Here is a 15,727-nt window from a genome sequence, read left to right on the forward strand (position 1 = left end):
TGCAGACCTGAAGGTCAGTGAAGAAGGAGGGGGAGGAGGTGCTCCAGTGAGATTTCCCTGCAGCCCATGGTGAAGGCCATGGTGAGGCAGGCTGTCCCCCTCAGCCCATGGAGGTCCCTGGTAGAGCAGATATCCACCTGCAGCCAGTGGACAGCCCCATGCCACTTGTGACCCCCTGGAAAGGCTGCACTGGAGCAGGCTCCTGGCAGGACCCGTGGAGAGAGGAGCCCAGGCTGGAGCAGGTTTTCTGCCAGGACTTGTGACTCTGGGGGTACCCACGCTGGAGCAGTGTGTGAAGAAGTGCAGCCTGTGGGAAGGACTCACATTGGAGAAATTTGTGGAGGACTGTCTCCCATGGGGGGGACCCCAGGCTGGAGCAGGGGCAGAGTGTGAGGAGCCTCCCCCTGAGGGGGAAGGAGCCCCAGAGACAATGTGTGATGAACTGACCACAGCCCCATTACCTGTTTCTCTGCGCCACTGTGGGGGAGGAGGCAGAGAAAATTGGGAGTGAAATTAAGCCAGGAAGAAGGGAGGGGTGATGGGAAGGTGTTTTTAAGATTTGGTTTTTATTTCTCATTACTCTACTCTGGTTTGGTAAATTAAACTAATTTCCCTGAGTTTGGTCTGTTTTCCCCATGACAGTAATTGGTGAGTAATCTCCCTGTCCTTGTCTTGACCCATGAGCTCTTCATTATATTTTCTCTCCGCTGTCCAGCTGAGAAGGGGATTGATAGGGTGGCTTGGTGGGCATCTGGTGTCCAGCCAGGGTCAATCCACCAAATGCATGTTCCATATTTTTGTGTTCCTTCAGGGTCCTGGTGAGCTAGTGCAGTTGTCTACAGCTATTAAACAGTTGTCCATAAGAATGCCTTTAGATACTAGCACAAGCCTAACTTAATCTGTTACTGTGGTTGTCTCTGGGTATTAGAAAGTACAATACACAAGTGGGTAAAGCACCCCATTTTTAGTTTTCCTAAATGTACTTTTACTTTCTCAGTATGAGAATCACCTTGAGAAGAGTGACCTAGGGCAATGAACTGGAATGCAGATCAATTTTCTATCCAGTTGAAATAAGAAAGTCTGGGGTTTTTTTCTGTGTTTCTACAGTACATACAGTTCCCTTAAAGCATCCTTGTCATACGAGCCAAGGCCACTGTGTCACTGGCTGTCCAGTGACATGTTTAACAGCTAAGCTCTTGTCAAACCTTCTCTCTGTGTGCATCTCCCACGTACTACTGTTTGGGTTTTTTTTAGCTTGATTGAAACAAGTTGCAGAACCAAACTTAATGGGACAAACTGGCAAAGATGTGGTACAACAAATATGTTTCCTTTGGCAAAAAAGGTTAACCAGTTCAATGTATTAGTGTTTTAAATGTTGTCTTCTGGTTGATATCCTTGGTATTGACATTTTGTGCTAATTTTTCACCTTTATTTTTTTATTTCCTGCAAACCTGTTAGCACATTTCATAAGATTAATTTTCGCAGACTGAGTTCTGAAGAACTCATTGGGACTAACTTTGAAGTTCAGGTTCAGTGGGGTAAAAAGGAAAAAGCCTGTTTCAGGTCTAAGTGGATCCTTTTCCAGTTGACTTCAAAAGATCTTAATCTGGCATGTACTCTTACATTCAGTGCTTAAAAAGTATAGCTTGAACAAGCATAATTTCAGGGGAGAAGGAAAAATATATCCAAAATTATTACCTAATGCTGTTAAACAATAGTAGAGGCTACTCAGAATAAAAAAAAAATTACGGTAATTTTTTTTTAATTTATTTCTGGATTTAAGGCTTATGGTCTTTCGAGCTATAGCTCCACTGATATTTCTTCTGCTGTAGCCCAACCACCTCTTGGTTGTTGACTTCAATGGTGAATTTAATAAGGTTATGGATTTGAGTGGAAATAACTGCTGTTGAGGGGGGGTTTACCTGGTTGGTCTGTATTGTTTGGTCTGGGTTTGCACTGGGAGGCTGATGTGGCTGAAAAAACACAATTGTTTTTGGTTATTTTTCAGTTGTATTATTTCCTGGTTGAGTTTCTTCATTGCTGTGTAAATTTTTACTGGCAAAGCAGGAGGCTGGCATATTGGAATAAGAGAGAAGATAGAGTAGCAACTACTTACGCAGTAGTGTGGTGGTGAATGTTTAGCTATGGTATGGCTTCTTAGGCATGTCTACTTTCTCGTGTTGTAAAGACTAGTATTTTTAGAGAAGTTGCAGATCTTCTGGAAAGGTTACTGAAAAGTAATTTAAAATGTATTTGAGCACAAAATTTTAAAAGAGACTTTTTAAATTTAATCAGGTACTTTTTAAAATGATTGTATTACTCGAATGCTGCAGTCTCCAATTAATGTATAGCTGAATTTGCAAAACAGTTCCATCTTATTCCCTTTTTTAATGTTTTCTGACAGATTAACCTTTTTTACAATGACCTGTTTCTCTCTTGGCTTCTAGTCAGATATGAATTTTGAATTGTAAAAAAGCTTAGAGTTGCTACCAGCTTTATACCTTCAAAAAATGTGTCAAATTATATATTAAGTGTTTTTTTACAAAGTGCCTGACAACTTCTGGAAAAAATTGGCAAAGTAGGAAGCACCTAAGTATCTGAAGAAACTTAGGTAATGTACTGAAGTCTAATACATCTCTGCCGTACCTAATGTTCTACTGATTTCTTTCTCTATGCAACTATGCCGAAAATTCTTAGCATCAATCTTACAGGTAACTGGAGGGGAAATGTGAACTCTTTCAGGAAATAAACTTTCTACCTTAAATTTCATATCAGACTTCAGATTTCTCTGTACTACTGCACAGTGCAAGAAATAACAAATTCTAAGTTGTTGGTTTTTTTTTTTCCCTTTACTGATGCAATGCCTATGTCTTGATATGGCTATTTTATTTAAATTTGCCAAACCTTTTTCATATTAGTATGAAAACTTAGGAGTTAAGCTAGATGGAAAACATTTTATTGGAGTCACTAGCTGTAAGAGTATAGTCTTGACATTTAACGTGTGAGCGAATCTGCCATTTTTCCTCTAGAGTATTAAGAAATAAAATCCAGCAACATTTGGAAGTATTTATTACAGAATGCTGAAAATATAGCATTTTTCTTGTCAAAATGACTTTGTTTAAATACTTTCTGTGATCTAAGTGAAAACTATTTTTTTCTGTTTACTGATTTGTGTTTTTCTAGCATTTTCTTTCACAAATGAACTCAAAACATGGTAGGCTTGCTTGTTTAAAAGGAGTACAGATTTTTGAAGCTGTTAGAGAATAGCAATCCTGATTTGCTATAGGACTCAACTTACTGTTTCCATACTACGGCTTTTTGACCAACTGTGAACTTGAATATCATTTGGTTTATGTTTCAGTGAAGTTGAAAGCTCTAAAGAGTGCTCAGTGGTTCTGTTTTAACCTTTGGAAATCCAAATTTTGCATCCAGTCCTGCATAAATGCTGTGAATACAGTGACTTGATAGGGCAACCCAAGTGCTTCTTTAAATTTACATCTGCCTGTTTGATGTAGACCTTTTTCTTTCTTGTTATGCCTTCTCTTATTTAATAATGGTATACTTTTTATAAAGGTTGGTCCAGAGTGCAGAATAAAGTTCATTCTGTAAAACTATAAACCCAAGACATTCTTTGTCATACTTGGCTGGACCTAAATGCAACATACTCTTGGTCTCGGTGATCATACTTTATATTTTGAAGTTTCAGCAAACCAAGTTTAACTAGTGGATTTTATTTTATTTTTTCTAAATTGTTTGGAAGTACAACTTTAGTGAATATGAAGAGGCTTAAAATATTTATTGTAGTATTGGAGATGAGTCTAAGGAAAGTCTTCATTGTAGCCAGCGTTTAGTCTGTCTACAAATAGTGGCAAATGAAGTCTTGGTTTGTAAGTATTTTTTTACAACGCTGTCTAACATGTCTGGTTTGGGGCAGAGGAGAGAGGACAAAGTTGTTCACAATGAGATTAGTAGACTGGATTTCTTGTCTTTTTTAGTCTTTGGTGGGTTTCTTTTTTTTTTTTTTTTTTCTGTATAGTCTCAGTAGTCTTCAATTAAAAGTGATTTTATTCTGCTGAACAGCCAGATATTGTCTTTTATTGTTTGTTTGCCATCAAACTCCTGCCAGTCTTTCATGACTATTCAGTTGGGCTTTTTGATTTGTTTGTCTGCCAATCTAGCTTTTTCATGTATTCGTATTTGTAGGGACTGCTAATGTAAAATCAGTTTCATTTATTTCCATTGGGACTGGCATGTGACCTGGGTGGATCAAACAGAATTATCTCCCTTCCACTTAATGGAATATGGAAACTCTGCCTGCACATAAATTGTAATGAGCTAGACATGTCCATGGTTAATTACAATTTCCATGCTTAGGTCCATTGTTTATCATTTTCTACTTTTACAGTTACAGAAGGACATTAGGTGGATAGGTGAATACTGTGTGCTTCAGGTTTTTTGAATCATATGGGCAGTTGCATATTTCTTAGACAGGTGAGGTCTTGTCTTCTCCTCCTTATTCCTCCTTTTGTTATATAATCTTGATTCCAGCAGCAACAGAAGATCACTTTTTCACCCTGTCTCTGCTTCACCTGTTATCTTAATTTTTGTTTGTGTGATAGCAGCCTAGGAGATGTAGGTGTAAGAGCAATGGGGGAAGGAAAGTGCATCTGCTTGCATGGAACAGAATTGGTCAGAGCTGCTGCCTGCTGGAAAGTTAAGGATAGTTTGCTTGCTGAATATCAAAGGGGAAAATGCAGCGAAAAGGAAAAGGAGAGTAGATTTCTGTTGTGAGACTGTCCCAAAATGTGAAACCAGTCTTTGAACAGTTCAAAATGAACAGTACTCATAATTGTGTAAATTCTCTTATACTGTCAGGCATCACAGGTGCTTCAGCATATAAACCTCTACAGCTCACCTGAAGTCTGAATTGTGGAGTTTAAGCTCTGGTCGTTTGGAAATACCAGTACCAGATCTAAAGACCAAGATGCTGTGGGGACAAAGTACCTAGGACCCTAGTCCTGAAGAAGAGCTGTTGCTGTACTGGGCTGTTTGCAAACTATTATAGCAACTTCTCCCTTTCAGTTTCTTCTTTTCTTGTCCAATCTGGCAATTGATCCCAAGTTCTAAAGGATTTCCAGAACTCTGTTTTATTATTCTGCCTATTTAGCATTTTATCTGACAGTTCTTTTCTTGTTTACCTATTCAAACTAGAACCCAAAATACAAACATTGCCTACTTTAGAAATAGACTTTACATGGACAAATATATAGGTCCTTGAAGAAAATCTCATCGTTGTTCTTTTTTATACTGTGTGTACATTTGCATGGATTGACGATAGAAATAAAAAATTTAGAAGCATGGTATTTCTCAAGCTTGTGTTGTCAGAGATCTCTGGGAAGACAGAATTAAGAAAAACTAAATCTAAAGCAAGTGAGTATAAGAGGGAAAGTGAAGGATGGATGTGAAGAATCTTATCCTTAGTGCAATACTGTGCATGTTAATTAAGTACAAAACAGTTGCTGGCAGCAGAAGTTACCTGCTGAGCAGACAGCTTTATGATGTGAAAACAGACTTCATGTGTGAATGTATGCTTCAGAGCTATGTGGCATGTCTGTATAAATACAGCCATTTTCTTTTGATGTAGACTTTAATTTGCATAGGGAGATAGCAAAGGGGCACAAATTTTGGACAATGCCGTTTTTTCTTTTTTTCTCCATATCTGATCCGGCTTTTCATAGAATCATTTAGGTTGTAAAAGACCTTTGAAATCAAGTCCAACTGTTAACCCAGGATTTCCCAGTCCATCACTAAAACATACCCCTAAGCACTGCTTCTACCTGTTTTGTAAATACCTCCAAGGGGGGATGGTAATTCTACCTCCCTGGGCAGCCTGTTCCAGTGCTTGATCACCCTTTCAGTGAAGACATTTTTCCTAATATCCATTATAAACCTCCCCTTTTGTTGTTTCAGGCTGTTTCCTCTTGTTCTGTTGCTTGTTATATGGGAGAAGAGACTAACACCCAGCTGCCTACAGCCTCCTTTCAGGTAGTTGTAGAGAGTCTTCCCTCCATGCTAAACAATGCCAGTTCCCTCAGCTGCTTCTCATAAGACTTGTTCTCTACACCCTTCACCAGCCTTGTTGCCCATCTCTGGACAAGCTCCAGCCCGTCTACATCCCGTTTGGAGTGAGGGCCCCAAACTGAACACAGTATTGTAGGTGCGACGTCCCCAGTGCTGAGTGCAGGGGGGCGATGACGGCCCTGGTCCTGCTGGCCACACAGTTTCAGATACAAGCCAGGGTGCTGTTGGCTGCCTTGGCCCCCTGGGCACACTGCTGGCCCATGTTCAGCCAGCCATCAGCCAGCACCCCCAGGTCCTTTCCCACCAGGCAGCTTTGCAGCCGCTCTTCCCCAGGCCTGTAGCGCTGCGTGGGGTGGTTGTGCCCCAGGTGCCAGGACCTGGCACTTCTCCTGATGGAACCTCATACAGTTGGCCTTGGCCCATCAGTCCAGCCTGTCCAGATCCCTCCGCAGAACCTTCCTGCCCTCCAGCAGATCAACTCTCCTGCCCAGCTTGGCGTCATCTGCAATTTACTGAGGTTTCACTCGATTCCCTCATCCAGATTGTCGCTGAAGGTATTAGTCAGGACTGGCCCCAGCACTGAGCCCTGGGGAACGCCACTGGTGGCCTGCTGCCAGCTGAATGTAGCTCCATTCACCACTGGTCTTTGGGCTTGGCTGTCCAGCCAGTTTTTAACCCAGTGTAGAGTACACCCATTCAAGGCATGAGCAGCCAGTTTCTCCAGGAGAGTGGTGTGGGAGGTGGTGTCAGAGGCTTTACTAATGTCCAGGTAGACAACATCCACAGCCTTTCCTTCATCTACAAGGCAGGTCACCTTGTCATAGAAGGAGATTGGATTTGGCAAGCAGGACCTGCCTTTCATAACCCCATGCTGGCTGGGCCTGATCCCCTGGCTGTCCTGCACGTACTGTGTGATGGTGCTCAGGATGATCATTTCCGTAACCTTCCCTGGCACCGAGGTCAGTCTGACAGGCCTGTAGTTCCCTGGATCCTCCTTCCTGCCCTTCTTGTGGATGGATGTCACATTGGCTGACCCCCAGTCTTCTGGGACCTCTCCAGTTTGCCAGAGGTGTTGATAAATGATGTAGAGTGGCTTGGTGAGCTGCTCCACCAGCTCCCTCCGTACCCTCAGGTGGATCCCATCTGGCCCCATAGACTGGTGCATGTCTGAGTGGAGCAGCAGGTCACTGACCTTTTCCTCCTGGACTGTGGGGACTTCATTCTGCTCCTCATCCCTGTCTTCCAGCGCAAGATGGGGGGAAAGAGAAAAAGGAACAGAAGCATATATTCAAGTTGTTTTCTTTCTTGGGGGTTACTAGTTTTTTTGGATGGAGATCTGGTATTTTCTCTGTATTTCAAAAAGTATTTAGGCCTTAAAACCTGATGAGCTACTTAGGGTTAGTATTTTGGTATTTCCCTAGATGTGGAGGGGGTGGTGGTGGTGTATCTTTAGTATTTTTTTCTTAAACTATCTGTAGTGTCACTGTTGGAAGTAAAGCTTATTACCAAGACTTTTGAATTCTTCACCATTCTTCATTTTATTTGAGAGAATATAACCCACCATGTGTTAAATGTTTGTCACCCTTATTTTGTCAAATTACATTTCCTAATTCTTTAAATTTTCACATTTAGTCACATGCATTGTCCTATTAAACATTTTTTAACTTGACATCTGCCAGTGTTTGATTTGTCAGCATGTTCTGCAGTTACTCTGGGCAGAATTCTGCCAGCTTCTCTAGGATAAACACCCTGTGGTCCCAGCATGTAGTATCCTTTTTTTGTTTACTTGTGGTGTTTTCAAAGCTTTTTTTTCTAGAACATTTACTATTTTCTTGAATATTTTCTACATATTTTGGAGGGAGAGAAAAAATGTTCTTTGAATGCATTTGCTGTTTCTACAAGTTCCCCTTCTGGATTTTTAATCTACGATAGGAAGTTTTCAGAATTTGAAGTTTCTGCAGTTACACACGTAAGGATGGTTTAATCAGTTCACTGCAATTTACCCTATATTTCCAGGAATCTCCTTTATAGTATTTTCTAATTAGCTGACTCTGCTTTTCTTTAATTCAAATTTTTGCCCATTAGTGGTTCATCCTTAATGATGAGTATTTGCCTATGTAATTTTCTGCTGTCTTTAAAATTGTTTGAAGAATTAATGAACAATTTTATTCCACTCTAGATCTAATGTATCAAAGCCAAAAGCTGAAGAATAATCAGAAGCTTTATGGAAGTTTGATATTTTAGAATATTTGAGACATAGCTTGCAAGATTTAACAATTTTTCTAATGTATGAGGAACGTTTCAAGGATGCCTTGTAGAAGATTTATTCACTTGATTGTTCATAGTCTGCTTAGGTCTTTGTCTATGAAAAATGTGTAACTAGCTTGGCAACACTGAATTCTTCTGACCTTTAAGCAGTGAAGGATTTCTTCTTGAAATTTGTGATTCTTTAATACAGACACGTGAGTTGCTAGTTTTCATCTCTTCTAGCAATAGTAGAATAAATGCCAACTTGTGTTCATCAGTGTTTTCAAGAAGAACCTGCTTATTTTCTCAAAATATTTCAAAGCAAATACTACAAAATTTGAAAATTCTACTGATATTTGACACATCTGTATTAAAAGTGATCTATTAATAAGATTAGCGTTCTTTTTAGTTCAGTCAGCTGGTAAAAACTGAGTTTGCAGTTTGACATTTTAATGTGGAACTTCTAATAGAATTTGGAAGTAAATTTGATTTTCTGAACTATGCAGAAACATTATAAAGGAAGATGGAAAATATGAGCATTGAGAATGGGAAAAGCTTGCTGTATTTTTACTTCCACGTAGTCTAATCTAGTGCTTGTTATTTGTTAAAGAAGATTGTTCGCAATAGTAAATCTTAATTTTTTCCAGTAAGAATTTTAACTCTAAAAGAAGTTGTGTCAGCTAGCCTATTCTACTTATAGCTCATCTTGCACCTGTGAGATGATTTTAAATAGTTCTTGAATTGTGTGCTTTCTTGATTATTAGAAATTCTTGACTGCTGCATGCATTTGATCTTAGTGAATCTGTGCCTTGTAGGGCCAAGTGATGCTTCTTTTGGCTGGAAGCCTTCAGGCTGTGTTACATCGTGTCACAAACTTGAGTATCTAAAATATGTGGGGGTGTTTACAGGTTTTTGTTGCAGACAGCAAATAGTGTACTAATAGCCTGATCTCTACTACTGTGACACTATCCCACTGTAATATAATTTTTGGGTAGTTAAGCTTTTTATTTCTTAAAAAGAGCCTTGGAACCACCATTTAGTTCTAATAAGGAAGCTAAAATTAGTTTTAAAAAATCTGTTTCTTCTGAGTAATAATGAACTTGCAAGGTCTGTAGCTCACATGACAGAATTGTTTTTCTTGAGGAAATTGAGGTCTTCACCTAGAACACCTGTACTGATGTGACCTGTATTTTCCTCTTCCAGCCCTGTAGTGTTGGGGTTGGAAGTCCAACTAGCACAGCTCTTTAGGGATTTATTAAATGTTGGAGTCACTTTACAGCTCTGGGATGCTGATTGGCAGGAGTGTTGCTTGTACTGAAAAAGCTAAGTGCTGGGTCACCAACTGTGACTCTTCCAAAAAGAAAAAACAAAGAAAATCCTACCTCAAGCTATTAGGCAAAGGGTAGTAGAAAGCTTGAGTAAGTCTTACTGATGCATCTTCAGCCATTAATTACTATATGCTGGGGATTTAGGAGCTTGATGCATTGCTAGCACTGACGTTAAAATCCTCTCTTGCTGCTGTTGGTAACAATTGCATGTTGTCTTCATGCTGCCTGTGATACCGATGAAAATTCTGTCTGTATTCTCTAGCTGGCTGTTATTCTTAAGTCAAGCACACTCAGTAGCGCTCCCAGAGTGCGTATGTGAAGTAGCTGTGGCTTTGAAGAGGAATGTTTGTTCTGTCAGCATCTGAGGCATCGGTAGCCCAACTTAAGACTGCAGTTGTTTCAGGAAAAGAAATAACTGTCTATCAGCTTATAAATCTACTTTCCTAAAAGGATTGCCTGTTGTGTAGCTGTCACGAGAGGCAATGTCTGCTGTTCAGTGTAAGAAGGAAAAGACCTGAATAATGGAGTTTTGAACCTGCCTGCCAGTACTGTTAATACCCAATAACTTAATGACTGTGCAAAAACTTCCTGCTGTTGACTTCAAGGTACTATATATCTGTGTATTCATTTCATCATGTTGTAATTAAATTGAACTAATGATGTACTTCTAATATTTGAAGCAGCAATGTAAAAATGTGTAGGGTTTTTTTGTATAGGATTGGCATTATTAAATAACGTATACTATTATGAGCAGTGAACAATCAGAAGTATATTTTAAATCTCAAAGCAGTTGAGAGAATGGAATTGTCTGTAGAATCCCTGACTAAGTCTATTTTTAAATAATTTTCATTCAACCTGGAGAGCAGACAGAAAACCTAAAATGTTGCCTCAGTCATTTGAAAGCTACTTTAAAGTCATGGGAGTCTAGCAAATCTCAGCTGTTAATATGAGTACAGTAGTCTTTGCACTTGTATTTTTGGTTTCCAAAATTTAGCTATCTTCTTGAGCTTTTGTGTTTACAGTGATATTCTGAGAGGCAATATTTGTCTCCCTCCTGGATCTATTTATTTTTTTCTTGAATAGCAAAAATTGTTGTAAAAGAGAATGTAAATCCAAAATTTGTGGATTAAATTGTTTTTTAACTTTTGATTAAAATATTCTTCATCTGGTCCTTTAAAACCTTGCCTATTGCACTTTCTCTCTGCAAGCAACATTGGGCTTTCTTAAAGTCAGTCGGAAAAGTATTGGCTAACAGCTGGGGGGAAAAAGTAACTTAAGCAGCTTTTCAGAGACTTTCATTTGAGGAGTTCTGTGAATAATTTTTTTATTCTCAGAAACAATCTATTTGGGAGAATTTTATTCCTTCTAAAAGGCTAACAAATAAACAAACAAAAAAAAAACCCCAAAACCAAACACCCCAAACACAGAGCTCGTATGGAGGAGTTTTATGAAAAAGATCTGGCATCTACATTTGCTTCTGGAAGTGATATATTTAGGCCTTTTCACTTGTGTTCATTACTCTCCTATGAATTCCAGGCTGGAAGAGGAGGAGTAGAAGGGGCCATCTGGATCACTGTGTCCAGTTCCCTGCAGTGGTCTCTTACAAATCCGCAGGGCTCTGCTCTGAAACATCTTGTTTGCTAAACACATAGCTCTCCCTTTGTCCTTGCCTTGTGCTTCGTACAATGGTTTCTGGTTTTATGTCTAAGAATACCTAAATGATGTATCCAAAAATCTCATTGGCCTTTTATCCATGACTGGATGACAGTGGCAGCTCACAGTGTTACTGTTATGAGCATTTGCTTTATTGAAACTCTTCAGCTGAGAGCAGTTACATGCTCCGGTGCATACTATTGAATATACTTTATTAAATGTTATCTTGATTCTGTTATTCCAGTCCACAAACCCATCTTTCTTCATACCTTATCACTTGTTCCTTTTTAATGGCAACAGGTCTTAAGATTGCCCATCTAGATCTAGCACCAAGGTTGCTAAAGAAAACAGTTGTTAGATTATTGTAAGTCCATTCTCCTCAGCCTATGAAGTTGTTTTTTTAATAAATCTTTAGTTGTTTATCCACATTATTTTTTGTATTAGTCCTGATCTTCCTCACCTTAAATAACAATTTGCCTGTGGGAGCTACGTTTAAAATGTTTTGCACTAGCTGATAGCAGTAACTTATATCTATAAAACAATCAATTATGGATTGAATGAAATTTACACTGTCCTAATTTTATCAAAATTGTATTTCTTTTTTATTACACTTCTGGTCTGCTTACATCTCTGATCATTCACTTGGTCTGTTATAGAAACATTTGCAGTATTTATATACTATATTAATTACTATTCTAATGTATAGTATGTTAATGCTGTATTAATATACTTTATTATATTAAACTAAGCATGTATGTCTGAACAACTTGCTGTCCTTTTAAATGCCCTTGAATTTATGCCTGTTTTAGGCAGTAAATTACCAGACTTTTCTGCTATCACACCTTGAAATTTCACGTGGCAGTTCTTTCTGGGCCCTACTGAAGGGATTATACAGGCTGTCCTGGTTTTACCAGAGTAGGTGGTCTCAGTTGGTTTTGCTTCCTCTTGGGTTTGATCATTTCCGTGTCTTTGTCCCTGTTGCAATTAATTTTCACATATTTCATCTTTATTAAATGGAGGTAAACCATATTTCTTGTATAGCTAGTATTTGGATCATACTAGGTAGTCATTAATCTGCAACTTATTTTTGAGTAGTGCTGATTGAAAGAGAATCAGGAAGGACTGTGTAGTAGTGGGAACTATTTGAAAGTGTTGACCAAATGCTTGCTTGATTTCTTGAAAATTTTAAGATTTAATCAAGATAGTACATACTACTTACAAACTCATTTGAGAAACTGCTAAGCAATAATTTGCAAAATGATAAATTGTTTTCAGAAGTTAACTGATTGTAGTTAAGAGGTTTCTGAAAAGTATAGGTACCAAAATAGCAGTGTCTTTTACATTTTCTTGCAGTAACTGAAAGAAGAGCTTGGATTTGAAAGTGTTTTTTCTGAATTTAGAAATGTTATTTCCTCACTATGTATCTGTAGAAGTAATATTAGCACTAGTCATAAAAATTTAGAGGTTAAGTAAAGACTACTTAGATAAGAAGGTCCCTTCCAACCCAAATTATTCTATGGTTCTGTGATTTTACACTGGAAGAATCAGAGGTTCAAGAGCACAGTGACTTAGTTCCATACACTTTGACAGAGTTGGGGATGGAGTACATACCTGTTGTTCAATTTTTGGCATTGCTTTTCTATGTGATGAGCAGGATTTTCATCTCATAAGAGCTTCTACTTTTATAAGCATATTTATGCATTTTAATTTAACTGGAGAAAGGCCTTTATGAACCAATAAATTCTGCTTCTGTGTGAAGTTCATCCTTGTTTTTCAAGTGTAGTCAGCTAATCCTATGTTTCTGTTTTACTCCTTCATTCCAAGGCCCACCAGTTTTAGAAACTTAACTGATGAGGTTTTTCAAATGGTCAATTTAAAAAATTGACTTATGAATTGAAAATTCACTTCTAATTAATTAGAAGTTCAGTCTTCCTACACAGACCAAGAAGAATAGAAATTGATGTTATTCACCTATATTTCTCAGATTTTTCTGAAGAGTAGGCTTGCTTTTAATGAATTAATGTCATACTGCTCAGACTAGTATGATCTGTTTTCTCTCATCACTTGTTCAGAACTTACTGTTTCTGAATTGTACTGAACAGATGACTTTTGAATACTAAAACCTTTCAAAATCCATCAAATGAGTGTAGGCCAATGAAGAGTACTTCTGTGTTAATTTCTGAGCAGAAGAGAGTATTGGCATTCTTGAGCTCATGAATATTTTTTTGCCTGATGAAATTTACCAGGTGTGTTTGTGTTTCTGTGAAGAAGCCAAAGAATACACCTGTTTTGCATAGTGATGGGTTGACCCTCTGATTCAAATGGTATTTTAAATTTGCTTTTGTAGCATTGAAACTAGGCAATGCTTTATTTGTCCTCAAATGGACCTATTTACTGATGAGCTGATGGTAATGAGCTCTCTGCAAAGCACTAATAATTTAACAGAGCATGCGCCAGTTAAAAGAAACCAACCCAAGCATCATCACAGTAGAAAAACTACTTCAGAAACCTGAGTCTAGTCGCTTCTGTTCTCAAATAGAGACATACTAAACTAGATAGGCCTCATTAATAGTTCAGATATATGAAGTTTTAGACAATACTCAATGACAATTTGCATTTGCTTCATTTTTCAGAAGTTTGTTCAAAAATCCATACATATGCCTAATATGTTACCTTAGAGTATGCCAGTATTTTCTCCCTCATTACTAAATGGACTGAGGAGCCGAAAATTCAATTTTGTGTAGGCCATCAATCTTTTCTTGTATGCTGTTCAGTTAATTGCTTTCCATTTTGTTTAAATTGATATTAATGGCTTAGAAATAGCAAATGTGCCAGGATCTTGATGAACCCTTACTTTGTGCCAACTTCTGTTTATTCATATCTGCAAGTTTGGAAAACAAACTTTACATCAGCTTTTTCAGTGCCACATCCAGTGTAGGATCCTGATTTCATTGAATAACAGCAATGAAGTCCTGTGTCAAGTCTGTTACAAAGTCGTATTGAAGACTGATTACTAGTATAAATAAAGATGAAGTTGGTCCAAAGATAAAAATGACTCAATAGTCATGTGTCGTATTGAAAAGACTAAGCATTTTTTTCAATGCCAACTGTGTTGGTAAGAGAGGTGGTAAAGTGAAACAATGCACATTATATGACCAGTAATTTTAAAGATGACCTTCTTCTATAGTGTATCATGGATTTTGTCGGAGGGGGGAATCACTTGAACTTCAGAAGTAACAAGACTTGAACATAGCCATTTTTCCTCCTTTCAGTTTATTCTTGCCAAGTTACAGCCTCTGTTTCTACTTCCAAGGTGTTTTTAATACTACTTTTACTTCCATGGTGTAAAGGTTTTGTGGTCTATTATCCAGTATATTGAAGGGAGGAAAAATGCCTGGTTTGGCAAAAATCTTCAGTGTTATTACATTACTCAGTAGCAAAGGCAATTATTAAACCAATGCCTTTTGGGATTATTGCTGTGGTTACCGGACTTGTTTATAGGTGCAGTTGGCTTTCTTTGCTGTAAGAACACACTAATTCAAATTAAACTTGCTATCAGGCTCTAAAGGTTTCTTTCTGCAGAACAGCTTCCTAGCCTTTTGTCATCCAGTCCAAATGGATAATAAGGTTATTCAGTGCTGGGTACAGGACTTTGTACTTGCATTTGTTGCACTTTGTGAGGTTTTCAACCCACCTGTTTTTCTAGCCCTTGGGTGTCACAAGGATTGGCCACCCAGGGCTATTCCAGGATACTGTTTCAGGGAATCATCTGCATGCTGCACCCCCAGTTGGGTGTCACCAGCAACCTTGCGGAGCATGCATTTGTTCCTGTCCCCCAGGTTCTCGGTAAAGATGCTAACCAGCATCAGCTCTAGTTTTGATCTCTGAAAGATGCCACTGGTGAATGTGTGTCACCTGGATTTCGTACTGCTGGTCAAAACCCATGCAGCCTGCTGTTCCAGCTGGCAGTCCACCCACCTCATAGCCCACTTCTTCATGAAGGTCATGTCTTGTTCAGTTCTGACAAAGTACTCTGGAAGACTGTCATCACAGTCCTTGTTAAAGGCAAGGTAAACGATATTCACTGATCTTTCCTTGCTCACCAAACCAGTCCTCTCCTTACTGCAAGCTGCCAGGTTGGTCAAGTCCTTGGTGAATCTGTGCTGTCTGTTCCCAGTTGCCACACACACCCCACCCCACCCTCTTTTTTTTCTCTTTTTTTTTCCAATTTTTTTTTTCTTTTTTTGTTTGTGGATATAGATTCCAGGAGGATTTGTTCTGTAATCTTTTCAGGGACCGTAGTGACACTGACTAGAAGGTGGTTCTCTAGACTCTTTTCCTTCTTGATGATAGCTTTTTTTTTCCTAATCCTGAGGCAACTCTGGATCACTGTGACCTGTCAGAGATGGTAAAGAATG

The 15,727-nt window shown here is 38.6% G+C and overlaps 1 protein-coding gene across 2 annotated transcripts in view; it reads left to right on the forward strand.

Annotated features, from left to right (window-relative positions):
* GALNT1 (polypeptide N-acetylgalactosaminyltransferase 1) overlaps positions 1-15,727 on the forward strand; it is a 92,730-nt gene that overhangs the window by 27,435 nt on the left and 49,568 nt on the right. The gene's annotated exons all lie outside the window — the stretch shown is intronic.

The sequence above is a fragment of the Falco punctatus genome (assembly GCF_963210335.1).
Source record: "Falco punctatus genome assembly, chromosome: 3".
Lineage (NCBI taxonomy): Eukaryota > Metazoa > Chordata > Aves > Falconiformes > Falconidae > Falco > Falco punctatus.